This window comes from Coturnix japonica, chromosome 11 (genome assembly GCF_054131305.1).
Source record: "Coturnix japonica strain WE chromosome 11, WE-NBRP24, whole genome shotgun sequence".
NCBI lineage: Eukaryota > Metazoa > Chordata > Aves > Galliformes > Phasianidae > Coturnix > Coturnix japonica.
The window spans coordinates 27,226,343-27,242,916 of NC_140673.1; the positions used below are offsets into that span (position 1 = coordinate 27,226,343).

The following is a 16,574-nucleotide window of genomic DNA, read 5'->3' on the forward strand; positions in this document are numbered from 1 at the left end:
TGTCTGCACATTGCCTACGTTTGCCCTTTTTCTTCTATTGACAGTGAGTATCTTTTATTCACTCTTGTCCTGAGGCTTTGCAAACAGTAACTTGCTTTTTAATGTGATATCTGCTGGTTCCTTGATTACTGCTATGTGCAGAGAGTGGGGACATCTGTGTTTGTTCAGGAAACAACGGGAGATGCAGCGGATGGAAAAGAGATGAGTTTGGTGAGGCACCAGGAGCTGGCGAGATGCACTGAAGAAAGTGTTAAAAAACAATCTCTGCTTAAGGCCCCAATCCAGCAAAGCACTTAAACGTATATCGTAACTGTAAACAGTGGAGACATCCAGTTGATTTAAATGGAACTACTTTTGTGTTTAAAGCGAGATATTCACTTGAGTGCCTTTCTGGATCAGGGCCTAAGTGAGTGAGAGTTGGAATTGCTTTTAATTGTGAGGATGAGACCTGGAAGTGAGACCTGGCCAGTGCAGGGGTGTCATGGGGGGACAGCTGGGGGCTCTGGGAGCCTTCCCCAGGCCCTATCCCTGCCACTGCCCTCCTGCTGTCTGCAGATGTGCTGCTGCTTCCTCACCTGCATGCAGGCCAAAGGACTTGTGCAGGATGTGCCTCTGAAAGGTGCAAGTTGTTCACAGGGGAAAAAAATCTCTACCTGCAACACTGGGCTATTATAGGGAGTTTTCATCAGCAGGGAGGTGAGCTGTGCTGGACTGGTGCTGGTGGTGTCAAACAGAGGGAAAAGTCCCAATAGGGCGACAGGAACAAAGGTGAGACTCCGATTTGCTAAAGAATACTACCTATTAATATTGTTTTTATTGTCAGTAGCTCCTGTGGGCCTTACACAAGATGTATGGAACGCCTGGTAAGGCCCAGCTTCCCTTCTCTGATGGTTTATGGTCTGTATCTCAGTGGAGGGGATGTCAGTGGCAGAGTCTTTCATTGCAGATGGAGTTTGCCTTAAACATGAGATGAAGTGTGAGAAGGAAGAGTGACCCAGGGGAAAGGTTTGACCAAAAGTCACAATAACAGGTTAAATAAAGTGAGGACTGCCAAGCATCTGGCAGAGCTCTGGAGCTGCCCACCATGCTTCTCGAGGGGTAAATGACAGAATATAGAAAGCTCTGAGTGTAGCAGTTCTGTTAATCTCCAGCTGTGGGCTGTGTGTGTGTGTACAGCCATACTCTGTAAAGACCCATCCAAGTGTTTCTAGCTACGCCCCAGGACAGGAAATACACCTGACAAGGCTATAATTTGTAGCACGGTGTGTAACACCTTTTCATAAGGCTTTGTTTCATATTCGTTTGGCTAAATCTTCCTACAGATTTTCCTAGCGCACAAACTCTGTCATTGTTTTGGAAAGTGCAGGTTTCTGACCACCGTAAATGGGTTTGTATTTCCAACAGAGCAGTTATTTAATTTCCTGTTGGAAGTCTGCAGAGGTTGGCACTGTGCTCCTGGTGGCTGGGTGCCAGACGAGTTAACATCTCTGGTCTGTCCGAGATTGCAGTTGGGTTCAACCAAGCTTCATACATTCAAATCTATCTATCTATATGTATGTATGTAAAAAAAAAATATATATTTTGATTGAACTTCTTAAAATAGCTGGGGAGTGAAGTGTGGCAGGGGGGAGGTAGGGTTCTTTCCAGCGTGAGAGCAGCTTTTGTTCATCCTCCTGCTTGTGCAGTCCTGATTTTCTTGCAGATTTGATCTCACTTCATAGCTTTCCAGCAAGGCACCGCAGAAGGATGGCTGAGGTGTGATGCTGAAGCTGGCTCTTTCAGTGTAAACACACGTTCCCTAATGCAGCGACCTCCTTGGGACCCATAGTGTTGGGTGCCAAGGTTTGTGTGATGGAGCAGTGATGGTGCTGAAGTCCTGCTGTTCCCCAGGGGCCTTCCCAGAGGATCCATTAGGCATCCACAGGGCTGAGCTGTTGGAAAATGTTGTCCTTAAGATGAGTGTATAGCAATTATTTGGGAGGCAAACTCATAAACAAAAGAGATCCTTCCTCAGCATTTGCTTTAAATGCAGTCTGAACTTTGCAAGAATCAGCTGGTCTTGTTTATTCTATGTAAAAGCACAAGCTACCTTGGGTGCCTGATGTTCTAATTTTCCTCTATACAGCAGGGTTATGGCTCGTGTGGACCCTCCTGAAGCATCACTTTGGTGCCTGGAAGCCTGCAAAGCAAGGCTGCTGTCTGCACAGTGTGCCCATGGCTGTGGTTTGCTATGAGCACAAGTTGCTGGGGGTAGGAGGCTGTGGCCAGTACCATGCAGGGATCAGACTTGCTGTCCTTGTGGTCTGGAGTAGTTCTGCCAGGAGAACTACTGGGCCCTGCTGGGACCTGGAGCAGCTGCCTGCGTTCAGTGGGTTGGGCACCCTCATAGAGAAACATGAACAATTTCTGTATTGCGGTTAATATCCGCGCTCACTTTCTCTGGCTTATCTGATGCTGTAGTAGGTAGAGCTGCATGATGGAAAGCAGAAGAGAGATAAAAAGCATATTTTGAACAGGTGTCATACTTTGATATTGTTTATTGAAAGATATTCTTGGCTGATGATGACGTGTGGTGTAGACCACTAATACCAATTGAATCAGATCTGGGAGTAACCAAATAACCTCAGTGTGTCAGGGGAGCTGGGGATCTTTTTTTCATTGAGTTCTCAAAGGAAAATGGACATAAAAACCAGAATTTATAAAATGTGTAAAAAAGGCTGTGCCTGAACTCCCGTACTGCAGTTATGTACTTCTGCCAATTCTTTTCTTTTGATTACTCATTTAATAAGGTCTGCAGGTCTTTTTTTTGTTCTTTGCTTCAGCATACAGATGAAGGCACTTCTCTGTATTTACATCCAGGAAGGCAAGCTGGAGTGTGTTCTTGATGGAGCTCACAGCCATAATAAGTGTAGAGGGACAGGAGACCTTCTGGTCCTTCACGGTCTCTTTTGGGTGTTAAATTTCATGCAGAAAATATGGTTCTTATTGCAGCTTGGCAAGCTGCAGAAGAAAGCAAATCTTTCCAATGTTCCATCGAAAAGAGTTACAACGTTCCCAATTCTCAGTTCTCTGCTGCCTCTCAATAAGCTTACCCAGGAGTTTCCAATTGTTACAGTAGGTTTGATCCAGAGATCTCAGATGTGTTTATAAACATTTTCTTAATTTTTTCGCTGTGTAACACTGTGAGTTAGATACGTGTGTTCTCCATTTAGATACATGTCGAGGAATGTGGGTTTAATAGCTTTTCTGAGATCCTGAAAGAGAGCCCAGAGCAGGGAATGAAAGCCAGGGATGTTCTCTTCCAGATGCCTCGATTTTAACAAAATTCTAAGATCAAAGCACTGTATTTTTGCAGTAGTTTGGGGCCTTGGCTGTGTGTGTGTCTTTTCCACCTGGTACATATGTGCATGCTGTGATTTAGTGGACTCTGAGTTATAAGATCCAACGGGAAGCAACTCTAAAAGGCACACAGGGAAACTTGTGGCTCTTCACAGAGGCTGTATTTCTGATGCAAAGATGTTTTCTTATTACTCAGGAATGATGAGAGGTGCAAGTGAAAGAGATAGTGACCTCAGGCACATGCGGGAAGCATTGAGAAACTGGAACTGAGTTTACTAAAGATGAGTCCAAAAGCTTATGACACACATAAAACAACAAAATGAGCAAAGCTGTGGCACAGAACAGGACTCAGGCTCTAACTGGTGATGAGAATAGTGGAAAAAGAGCCAAAGGGAATGCACTGGCCTTGGATTTGATGCAGGGGAGCAGTTCTTGATAGGTGAAACTGAAGAGCAAAATGCCTGATACCCTTTTTTCCCCCCTTACTGCTCTTTGCCCTGCCCTGAAAAAGCAGTGGACAATGAGTGCAAAGTTGTAAGGACTGCAGTCTTGGTCTGGAATAAGCAAATTAGAGAACGTGTGGGTAAATGGGATGTTTTCTGATTGCTCATGTCAGCTCTGTAACAAACCTCAGAGCTGTTCAGTCCCGGTCAATCTCAGGAGTGATATCTGCTGTCTTGGCTCAGTGATGGAAGGGCCTGGAAAACTGGAAAAAACATAAACCCTGTTAGAGAGGAGTGCTGAGGAATTGCACATCAATCTACTTAACAACAGATCAATTATTTGCGGGCAGCTGGGAGATAACAAGGAGATAAATAGCAAAGCTAAAATGGTTTTGTCAAGCACAAATCCTGTCACACCAACCTCATTTCCTCTTGCAGCAGTGCACTGAGCAGCAGATGACGTATCCTGAGATCATGTAAGCTTGCACTGTCACATCTCATGTCTGCTCTTAAGAGCCATCTGCCAACACCTGGCCTTGGTGAAACCGCTCAGAGAGAGGGCAGGCCTGGAGCGATGGTGTGCCATGGGGAGCTCTTGGGGTCTGCAGGGAATCAGAGCTTCCAGGGAGGGGTAATCCTCTTAGAGCTGGAATGTGGTTAGGATGCAGCTCTTCTGAAACGATCGGGGAATTTTCATGGAATGGAGCGGAGTCAACAGTGCTACACTGTGAGGAGAAGGCAAATGTTGTGCTTGGCTGCACTGGCGCAGCAGGACCAGCAGGTATAAGAAGTCGTCTGTCCTGCTGCTTGGCTTGGGTGAGACGGCAGCCGGGGCGGTGCTGGTGGGAGGCACATCTTAGGGAATGTATGGGTCAGCTGCAGAATGTCCAGAGAGGACAAGAGGGATTGCTGAGGAGCCGGGAAGGCATCACCCACGAGGACAAACTGATTGAGCTGGGGCTGCATCAGCGTGTAAAAGTACAAAGCAGATGTGAGGAGCCTTTGGTAAATAAGCTGTTACAGGCAGGAGGAGGAGGACAGCTTCTTCCCAATGACAGTGTTTGCTAGGACAAGTGCTTTTGGGAATGCTTTGCAGCAGAAGAGATTTAATTTAGATATGAGAAGGATCTTTCCAGGGTAAAGAAAATCAAGCCCTTCACAGTTCTGGGAGGCTGTGAAATCTGTGTTGCTTGAGGACTTAATCAAGAAATGAGATTTGCATCTATTAGGAATGGGTTGGGGGAGTGAGGTGGCAAGAGGAGTCTGCCACGTCCCATTTACCCTGGTTGATTTGGTGATTCAAAAGAGACCCGAGAGAAACAAGCGTCAGTGAATATCCAATGGACAACTCCCTGTCCTATTGCTTCCAGCGTTTACAAATATGCACATTAATTAAAGCAATAATAGCATTGTGCCTTAATTATTTCTCACCTAAGACTCAGTGGAGTACAAGGTGCTTTCTTCTATGAGAGCCCACACACAACAGAGCCTGTTCAGACCTGAGCTATAACGCACGGTCCTGAATCCCTCATCTTCCATTGCTCCTGGGACTTCTTAGCCACGGAAGGATGCTGCTGCCCTGCACATCTTTCTTGTGTGTGCCGGGGGAGGCCGGCAGTGCTGTGGGTGGTTTTCACCTGCGGTGTTTCTCTGAAAGCCTATTAGTCTTTCCTCGTAACAAAGTACGTTTGTAGTTCCGTCCAAGGAGATGACAAATGCATCTACTTTATTAATCACATGAGTCACTTGAGAACAGCTAAGCATCAAACATTTTGAAAGGATTGAGTATGTCAGAATCTCTAATGTTTTTTCTGTATCTCTGTAATAGTCTTTGATTCACTCCTGACTTCCCAAGTAGTGCGAGTCTGCCAAAAAGCCCAATCACTCAACACCAACCCGCACCACTGAATAGACTTAGGTTCACTGTCGTTTTGAGTTAATACATCAGTGATGAGCCTAGGCCAAGAGCAGGAAAAAAATATCCATCTTCCAAAGTTGTGTGAGCCATTAAGAGGAGTAGCTCTGCTGGGACTAGTTTACATCTAAGTTAAATACCAGATATGAGGGGTTGTCTGTACTGAAAAATAAGTAGTCTGTCGTTATACAGAAAACAGAGGCCCGTTTCTCTACGTACATGTGTCTAACTCACAATTTAGGCCCCAAAGGATGTGTCTGTTGAAAAGAGGAGGCAGAGATTGCCAAGAAAAAAAGGCATGCCCTGCTCAAATAACAAGGATTGCTTTCCCCTTTTCCTTCCTCCCCCCTCCCCCCGCATATGCACATATTCCCCTCGCTCCCTTTTTTTGGTTAAGTACTCAATATTTTATTCAAATGAATGATTTCCCTAGCTGGGTTGACCTGTGGTCTCCTGAGTTGGAGTGCTGTGCTTAATTTCTCTTCCTCTCATTGGGAACCCCAGTGTGTTTTTTGCCACAGTAATTTCCACCTTTAACACGAGCCTCTTGTGAACTCTGCGGCTGCTTGCTGTCCTGTGAGAATCAGCTTCAACCTTTTAGTATTAATTAACTGTATTTTAGGGGAAGAAATATGTTGTGTGTAGCAGTGTCTGTTGGTCCTGCCAGAATCCCAGGAGGCTGCCACAATCTCACAGTGCAGACTACCAGGGCTTTGTAGCACCATGCGACCCTTAAGCATTAGGCATGAGGTTCCTTGGTCCCATGTCCTGCTGGCAGCATTGCTGCCTTCCCTTCTGCCATGTCACGTATGTGTGCACTGCTTCTCTCTGTGGGTCTGGCTGTTTTTTCTCCTGGTGGTTCCTCCAGGCCTCATAAAGCTGCACGTGGTGCAGTGATGTGTTGTGGGGCCACTGGTGCTTCCACTCCAGTTGGTCTGCAGCGTGTCTGGTTTTGCAAATACAGCTTCTATACACTTCGTTCTCACACTGTGTCCCATTCAGGCAATGTAAATTGCTCTGCGTGCGGGACTGGAGTCCGACCAGCTGCAGTTTGTTAAGCCTTTATCTCTAACTGTTGCATGGTATTGAGTGAAGGAATAAAGAGAGACACGGGCAACAAGAAATAGGTACTTGTTTGTAATGCCTTGTGGTGGTAAAAATGTACCCAGGTCTGCCTGGCTTCTGATATCTACTTGAAAGGAACCTGAAGATGAGCATGCAGATGGTGAGTGGGCCTTCTTTGGGCTGTCATGGAAGCACACACTGTCTTGCAAGGGGGGTGGTAGAATCTTGATGGGTTGAGATGTTTAAATGGGGCTGGACAGGGCTGTGGGGCAGCAGGTTACCCCTGGCAGAGGCTGGGGTGTGCAGGCTGCTCTGCATCAGGGCTGTGATGGCTCCTGTGGGCTCAGTGCATCTCTCATAAGCATTTTTAAACTATCTACCTGCTCAGCTAACATGAAAATTCAGAGATTTTTCTGTAGAAGAGAACTTAAAGCCAAGTCCCTGTAATGGGAGCCTTGGTGGTGGGCTTGGAAAAACCCCAAATACAGATTTTGGTTGATGACGCGTGATGTAAATGCAGTGAGTAGAATGTGTTTGTTTGCTTGTTTGTTTGTTTTCCTGAAGGAAAAATAAAGCACAGGGAACCCAGGCCCAAAGAAGAGGCTCCAGCAGCTCCTTCTGGTTGGTGCCTCAGGTTGGGTGACTGCTCATGGTCTTAAATTCCAGACCAATAAAGAACTGTATCTTTAGACTTGCAGATTTTTATTCTTTTTTTTTTTTCCCCTTTAAGAAAAAGTCCTTAAATCTGTAAAACCATATTTTTATTCCTAGAATTCTTTGGAAAAATAGCAACTGATCCTTTCTGTTGTTGTTGGGTTTTGTTGGTTTCTTTGTTATCCTCTGAGCTTTGGCACCATCACAACATGAAGTGGGAAGATGTTTTCTCAGCCATCACACAACATGCTGCAGCTGCACAGAAATGGAACCGGCTCCAGCTCTTCTCCTGCCGTGCCCGGAATCCACAGGGCACATTTGTGGCCACCATTTTGGATCCTGTCCTGCACGCACATTCTTTCCCACAGCCATCGAAGCTTTTCTGAGTGTGTTTTTCCATTGGAAAGACACATTTGGGCACTGAAAACAAGCGTTTAGAGTGTCTTAAGCAAATATGTTTTCCTGTCTTCTGGTGATTACATGGATCTTGTCAGCATAATGATCTGATAGCCCATCTCTGACATCACTTTCCTCATTGCTTTCCTCCTAAGGCAGGCAGGCATGGATATTCCCATTGCAGAAATGGGCCACAAAGGTGCAGAGTGTGTGTGTTTCTATAGGGCCAGAACGACCCCAGTGAGGTTCCCCTCACTGCCACCTCCTATGGAGCCTGTCCTTGGCTCTGCCACCCAGCTGGTTCATCTGTGCTTTCCCTGACACCACTGCTTAAGTAATTAAGTAAAGCACTCGATTCAGATTTTAATGACGATATTAAAAAAGTTATGAGATACAGTAAAGCACAACTGAATATGAGTTAGTATTTATAAAACACTGCAGTTTACATATTTTTAATCAGCTGCTCAGTACTTAATATGCAGAGCAAGCCCCCCGTTCCTCCATAGGTTGCACTTGGAGCAATTCTTCGTGTCATCTGGGATAACTGGGGCTCTTTTGAGCACTTTCTATTTTACGTGTCTTGTTCTGCAATGAAAAAGCAATGAATTAATTCCAAGTGGTTATAAACTGCTCTTTCTCTGTCAGCACGGAGCTGCAGTCCCGGTTGTCTCTCTGTGTGACACAGATTTTCATACTTCCCCATTGCAGATGCTGCCAGATAACATCCTGCTTTCTGGGCACGGGACTGAGAGCGCAGAGATGATCCCGTATTGTAGAAGAATTGGCCTGTCTGTGTTACAGGCTGCAGAGCTCAGGTCTGGGCAGGAGCAGGACTTGGCACTGCTTCTTGGCACCGTATGTGTGAGTGCCAGCAGTGGTGATAAGGAGTGGTCCCTGGGAGCAGCAGGGGCTAACATGAGTTGTCTGCTGTATGCAGAGCTGGGGTGTCAGGCATCCCAGCTTCCCACCAAACTGTTCCATTGTACGTTTAATGGCAGCTTGGCGCTACAAGGCATCCAATTCAGCCTCCAATTCTGACTGTATGGCATTTAGTCTAAAAAAAAGTATAATAATCACAGACAATGGTAGCCTTATTTAAACAGTGTTCGGGGGAAAGGAGCTTTGCCGTTTACAACTGAGAACATTCGATATGCTTCAGAATAGGGTGTGTAAAAAAACAGAGGGCACTTACACCGAGATAACACCACTGGGTTAATCTTATCTCGGGTTTTCTGTAGAAGAAAAGCTTCTAAGTTTTGATTAGGGCGAGTGTCATTTTTCTCTCTCCTTAAAGCACTGACAGTATTGCGATGCTCTGTGCATACTGTGTGATTGCAGCACCCGGTTCCCACTGCCAGGCTGTTGCAGAGTGTTTGCAGCATCTGGATCTGTGTGTAACTCCTGACCTGGCCCAGGCAGTTCACTGACATGATGAGCAGGCGGTGCTGGAGCTCAGAGGCTCGGCAGGAACAAATCTGCCTTGTCCTGACTTTGTGTGATCCTTCAGTTGGAGTCTTTTTGAAAATCCTAAGGATGGAGACCCTGTGCTGAAAGACTGACTGGTAAGATATTGTTAACAGCAGGCAGGAGGAAAATGCCTTCTGAGGAATTTAGAGCCCCGTTGATCTACTAACCTCACTGAAAAGACCGGCTGAAGCAGAAAGTCCTGAAGGAGTTAAGTGGAGGCAGGTGTTCAGTGGACATGACAAACTATCTCCCTTCCAGCTCTTATCATGAGGTGGAGAGAGCGATGGCTCTATGGACTCCTTCATTCCCAGATACTTTCTAAGGACTGGTTAGGTTTCCCTCAGACCTCTTGTAAATACTCTTACTAAAAAAAATCCAAACACATCTCCATAGGCATGGAGTTGCATTCTCCCTCCTTCTTCTGTGGCATTAACATGCATCTGCTGGTTTTGCTGGACATCCCCAAAGATGTCAGATGGCACGTATGGAAGTGGTGCTGAGGTTAATGGGGGACATCAGGAGAAATATTAACAAATCCTATGTTTTACTGGGACATCTGGCAACTCGTATTTCCAGAACCTCTTCAGATCTGTAGCTGAATCCTGAAAGCTTAAAAACTTTACAAGATGAGCTTGTAGCTGTGGCTGCTTCTCTGTCCTTCACAGCAGTGTTGTGGTGGTGCTCAGTGTCTTGTACCCAAGGCCACAGATGATCTTGGACTGAGCTCATTTGGACTTGCCTGGCCCCACCAAGTTAGCTCATTGCTATTGTTTGCCCATTCCTCCAGTATTTTTAGGGGAGGTGCTTTTAACTTTCCTTACTTTTTACCAGCGCTGCTACAAGAAATGGGGGTTTTAGGCAGTCTTTGGAAGGGTTGACTCACTTTATAATTGTTTTTTGTGTAATGGATTTAAATTTGAAAAATCACTGCACGTGTCAGCGTGAACAAAAGGTCCGAGGAATCTTTCCTCTCCCCAAATGCATTTTAATTTGTCAGAAGCCCCCGCCGTCTCCAGGCGATGCGTTCTTTGTGATTCAGCCCAATGCTGGCTCCTGGCCACGGGGCTGCGAGGGATCGTTTTTACCCAAGGCCTCTTGTAGTTGGAGGAAATCAATCTTGTGCGATACGAAACGCCCGAGCGCTGGAGGCATGTCCATCTTCAGGAACTTCAAACTCATTCCCTTCCTTTCAGGGATTTGGCTGGAAGGCGAAGGCTGAGCTCCCTTCTTGTCCAAGAAAAATGAACGAGCCTTGTAAAGATGCTTTCTCCTCTGCCTGGACGGCTGTTGAGCTGGAAGACTCCGACTTCTCCCCGGAGTGGGGAAGATGTGGGTGGCCTGCAGCAGAGATGAGGCTGCCGAACAATGGGGCCATTGTCTGCGCTCCGCCAGGAGGTACCGGAGTGTTGCTTTAACACCATGGGTCTCTTTCTGGTGGGCTGCTCAGGCTGAGGCCTTGCTTTTTGTCTGGTAATTATAATGGTATTAGCTAAAGTCTTCTGCCTTGCTGGCATTAATTAATCAGTACAGTCTGTGGGACAGCGCGTGGGTTACTCTGTCTTTGGGGTTTCATAGGTGTGGGCAGGGACCTGTGAGAAATGTGTGAGTTAGGAGAGAGCACCTTTTGCCAAGGAATGGAAGTGAGGTATCAGCCTCTGGCTGCTCTCGACATTGTGATTGAGGAGGGACAATAGCAACAACCAAGCTGCCATCAGAGTGTACCAGCCTTCATACCAGGCAGGGCTGGGGCACAGCTTTGTGCAGCCCGAAATGCCCACGGCTGGCTGGCCATCTCCCAGTGACCTCATAGCCCATTACAGCTTGTCTTGCCAGAGCAAAGCAGCTCATACCTTCCATAGTTAGTCTCTCTTCTATTACAACATCTGATTTGGGAAGTTCTTTAATGCAGAGTTCTGTCTTCTGTTTGTAATTCCTCCCTGCGGTCACTTGGGAATTGCAGTTGTTTCCTTTGTTCAGGAGGCAGGACAATACCTGGCTGCAGGCCTTGAGGATGGAAACCTTTACTTGCTGGAGATAATCTGGAGTTTGCTCCCTTTGCAAACAGCTGCTTTTTGGAAAAAGGGTGATTCCTTCAAGTTGGTATCCAGATGAGCAAAGAAGCCGCCTCTTTTCTCTTTGCTGGCCTACGTGGTGTTTTACCTTAAAAATCTTTGATTTTAAGTGGTGGGATCGTGAGCAGTGCCCATGGGGATGCATTACACACACACTGCACAGCTGTGAGCCTCAGAGGGGTGCAGTGGATGGCACTGCAGGGCATGCAAAACACCGGAATGCATTAGGTGTGAGACCTCACATTTCCTCCCTGCAGTTCCGCTGAATGAGTTGCTTGATGCAGATTTTTGGAGGGTTGGGGATGTTTGTTTGGTTGTTTTTTGTCTTTCAAATGAAGTAAGGCTGAGCTGCTGCTGGAATCACGCAGGGTGAGTCATATGATAGCTGAGATGGAAAATATCCTGAAATATTTGTGATTTGGTGAAGGAAAAGCAGTACAATTCGGAGGTGATTTGCAGCATCATTAAAGCGATATACAGATATACAGTGCTTGCAGCTTTCTCTAATATGTACAACTCTGCTCGGCTTTCCTGCAGAGTATTCAAACCATCGCACCTTTGCTGAGGATGTTGGGCATGGGGTGTTCCATTCAGTGGGGAGGAAGGGAAGGCAGTGAAATTGGGGTGAAGGATTTCCTGCCATGCACAGCAGAATTGCTCTTTGTGTCTTGGCTGTGATTCTTGGTCTCACACAATTATCCATCAGCTCCATGCCGTGCTTCCAGCCTGCCATGTTGTGTTACTGAAGGAAAGCAGTGTCTGTGCTGGAAGGGAAAGATGACGACGACTCTCATGAGAAGTCAGCCTGTTGCTTTCTTAGTGGCAAATCCGTGTTGGCCCAAACCTCTGTGACTTGTGAGCAGAAGTAAGAGAACTGAACAATGAAACAGTTGTTATTTAATTTATTACTCACAGACATGAGAGGGCAGACGCGATGACTGTTCTTCCAGTATGTTAAGGAGCTGCCACGAAGTGGAAGGCAGTAGTTGTTCTCCCTGTTCATTGAGACTGGAACTAACTGTGGCCTTAAGCTACTGCGAGGGACACGTGGACCAAACCAATGGCTGCATGATGTGCTCTTTCATACAGCATTTGTGGAGCTGCTGTTTCTCATGGTCTTATAGTGTGTTCAGCCTCTTGTGGAGCAGCTAATCATGCTTTGAGCTGGAGGGAGAGAGGGGACGTTTGTCCAAGTCTGCTGGAGGCCACCGTACAGCAGCATTTTCTTCTACCATTTACTTTCCAGAAGGAAACAAAGTACATGGTGGGTCCATGAAAGTTAATGAGTTCAGAGGACAGCAGGAAAGGATGAATTCTGTTACTGTGTTTGTGTCAGATAAGCTGAGCAAAATCTCACTGCATTCAGATCTTTTCTACTTGCCATAAGCAAACATCCCTATGAGCACTACTGGGTAATGATAATAATTCAGAGAACTGCATTGTGACCTTATAGTTTTAAAGCATATTACAGGCATCAGCCAAAGCTCATGTAGCCTCTGGTAGGTAAGCACTGGCCTCTCCTCACTACATAGGAGATAAAGCAGTGACTTGACAAGGGTGGCAGGAGTTACTGTTAGAAGCAGCACAGAACTTGCTGGCTCCTGGCTCAAAAGCCCTGATCCAGACTCCCAAGCATATGACACAATTTACCAACACACAGCCAGGTTTTAGCAGCTTTAATGTCAAGCATATATCATCATTAGTCTCACTCCAGCAGCTTATGTATTTTCCTTTTCTTTATTTTCTTCCTGAAAGCCGTGAGCAGCTCCAGCAATTCTTGAGAATAAATCTTATTTTATCAAAGTGAGTGCCTCGTCAAAGCCCTGTTTATCTTTACAGCTCTGTCTGGGTTTCAGTGCTCACAAGGAGTCAGAAGAGGCTGCATTGTGCTTCCTGAGCAGATGTAGGATCCTGCGGGCGTTGGGATGAGGCACATTCCTGTCGGTATTCTGCAGTGATAAGATCTGTGAGGGACAGCCATGGTTTGGTGTGTTGATGCATACCTGTTTTTTTCCCAGAAGCATCTGGATTTGATAGGTCCTGTCAGGAGCACGGTGCTATGAGGAGGAACAGCAGGCAGATGTAGTTCAGGTGTCTCAAGAATTAAGCGTGTGCTCATTTGGTGACTCATTTTCAAATGGATTCAATTGATGGAATTATTAGAAATGTCGTGGCTATCTGTATATCTACAAAGGATATTAAATGTTGTGCAGAGCAACTTTCACTGCTGCTGACTTTGCTCCTAAGGGCAGTGTTATAAAGAGGAGCTTCAAATGGGAGGCATGGCATTGTTTGGAACCTCTTAACATGATATTGCTACACACAGCACTGAAGGTGATGATAGCTGGGTTACCACCCATGCTTTTCTGCTTTCCCTTCATAGTTTCTATTTTATATTCAGCTTTCAGCTCTTGCACGTGTACTTCTCATGCCCTTGGACGTGCATCTCTTTTGTGACCTGTCCAAATGAGGATTTCTTGGGTTAAATTATTCAAACTGAAATTCATAAGAATGAGGTTTCATTCACATCACTTGGTTAATTTTGTTACACAGATGCTTATGTGTTATTATTAACCACTGCCTGTGGTTTGTTTGTAGGTAGTTCAAGCAAGCATAGCTACGTCTAGGTCTTCCATTAGCTGCAGCTACACAAACCTTTGTGTAACCAACAGTCATCGAGTCTGATTGCTTTTAATTCAGTTTGATGGCTATTTTTCTTCACTGGTAGCTTGTTTCTTCTCATCTCTGCAGAAGGGAAGATGGATGAAACCAGTTAGTGCCCAGCTTTGGTGTTTAAGTGGAGCGACTTGCTGCAGATGTTTGAAAAGGAATCTTAAGAGTTCAGGTTTTCTTAATGCTGGAAAAATGCCTCTTTATTTTAAAAACAGTCACGATGGGGAGGAATTCTCCATCATTTTTTATAATTTGCACAATGGTGCAGAGATCTTTGTTTAGTTTTCTTTTGAGGTCAAACCGAAGTGCAGCAATGAGATCTTATTACTTAGTGCAAAGAAGTGTTTTCCTGAAAGTGAAGATATACCTGGCTGAATACACCCCTTTGTGTTCGCTTTTAAATACTACTGGAATGGAAAGAGCAAGGTCATGGTCTGAGTTAATTATTGTAATTTACAGACACATTGAGGGTAAACTGAAGTCCCATGTTACTGGTGTGGCTGTTTCACCATCAAGAGACATTTAATCAAACACTACTTACGTGCCTACATAATTTTAATACTTAGGGTTCTGTAAATGTGACCTATGTTCCAACGTGGTTTTGAAGCCGTCTGCATTGTGATTAAGAAACAAACTCAAAGTAAATACTTGACAGTGTGAAGAGCAAGGAGTATGTGTAGCAGGCAGTCCTTGGTTGCGTTGACTGTAGCAGAGGAGAGCTTTAAATGGGCCCCGGTGGCTGTGTCTCTCCATAGCACAGATTTCCTCTGTAAGGGAGATGTGGTATCACCTCTTATGCCATTGGCAGTGAGGCAGGGCTGGCCCCAGGTTCCCTTTACCATGAAGGTGTGAGCTGTGCAGAGCATGTCCTGAGCCCGTCAATGACTATTCCTTACATTGGGAGTCTCCTGAGCACAACGATTTAGGAAATACTTGACCTTCCTCTTGGGCGTTGGTTGTAGCTTAGCCCGTATTAACTCGGTGACTCAGGAGACACCAGTCCAACCAACTGTTGATACTTTTAATTTAGCTTTTTTAAAATTCCTATCAGCAGCCTCAACCCAGCCAGACTGGCTGCCTACCTCCTCCCTGGACAGATTATTTAATTGTGGTCAGTTCTGGATAGTTAGGATTTATGATCTGTTGGTTGTGCTCATGAATGCTTGGGGAACGGTGATCTTTTCTTCAACTGAGTTTGTCCAGATGTATCAATATTTTGGTTTGGATGATATAAAATAAATGCTCAAGATTAACTGTCTGCGACATTCTCTTTTAACAGCGAGGTAGAACCATTTTTCACAGTGAGAGATGGCTTTAAAACAAATACTGAGGTTTGTAGAACAGTTACAGCAGCACGTGCATGAGTTGCTTTCCATCACCGTTCCATTGGGAGGGCTCTGTGTCAGAGCCTTTGGGTTGTGCAGAGCTGACCAACATGGGAAGGGGTGCAGTCAGACCCTGTCAGTGTGAACTGGGCTCTGCTGAGATGTGTGTTGGTTGGCTGTGGAGCCGGGGAGGTGATGCCGTCCCCATGTGTGATGAGGTGCCAGTTCTGCCCTGTGGGACGGCCCCGGCTTTGGGGCTGACAGCAGTTGGGGTGTTTAAAGGAAGAGCTGTTTCCATGGGATAAAGGCTCTGATATTTCTCAGTGGTTTTGTGTTTCCAAGCCTGTGTGTGTGTGATACCCACACAGCTCTGGTGTTCTTTTTGTAGAAAGTTAGCCTGATATTTATAAAACATTGAATGCAACAGGAGGGACACTTTGCTTTTGTGAGTATGCAGTTTTTCCCATAGTAATTTTCATACATGTCTTCAGTCTGATGGAGATAATTAAAGACCAAACACTTGTTCATGGAATCATAGTCATAGAATGGCTTAGGTTGGAAGGGATCTCAAGAGCCATCAAGCTCCAACCCCCCCAGCTGCATGTGTGGCCTCCAACCTCCATATCTAATACATATACAACATATCTAATGTTCTGGTAAACCACCTGAAACTCTTATAAAAGTAGATTTCCACAAGGAACTTCCCCTTCCTGCTCTGACTATGGACACTAAGTTTGCTTCTGAAGTGGAATTGTACCTTTCTAAAGGGTTTGCTAAAGGACATTGGGCTACCCTTGTTTTTGCTGGTGAATACTGTGTGGTCAGTACCTGCACTCCTGGTCAGTTACAGTCTTACAGCAGCGATGCCTTGTCTCATGTAGAATTAGTGTCGTAGTTATTTCCATAGACCTGTTACTCAAGGTATGGCTACAGTGGGAACTTCATGCATTTCCTTTAACTGAAAATATTAGTCTAAACTTTCATTTGGTTTGCTAACTCGTTCTCTAGAAGTGGCAGTAGTTTAATTACAAAACACAGTTTATATTTATGGAAAGTGTTCACATGCTGTTTTTTTGTGAGGGCTGAGGAATTCGAGAAGGAACACAATGTTTCCCACAAACCATACATCGCTGCAATTCCCCAGGCTCTCAGCAGCTGGACTAAAAAGGTTTTAAATACGAGATATGTGTTTAATTAGGGAAGGGAGCCTTGGCAGATCTTCTGA

General features: G+C 45.5%; 1 protein-coding gene across 2 annotated transcripts in view; it reads left to right on the forward strand.

Annotated features, from left to right (window-relative positions):
- Positions 1-16,574, forward strand: part of ROR1 (ROR family WNT receptor 1) — a 122,835-nt gene that overhangs the window by 11,365 nt on the left and 94,896 nt on the right. The window lies entirely within an intron of this gene.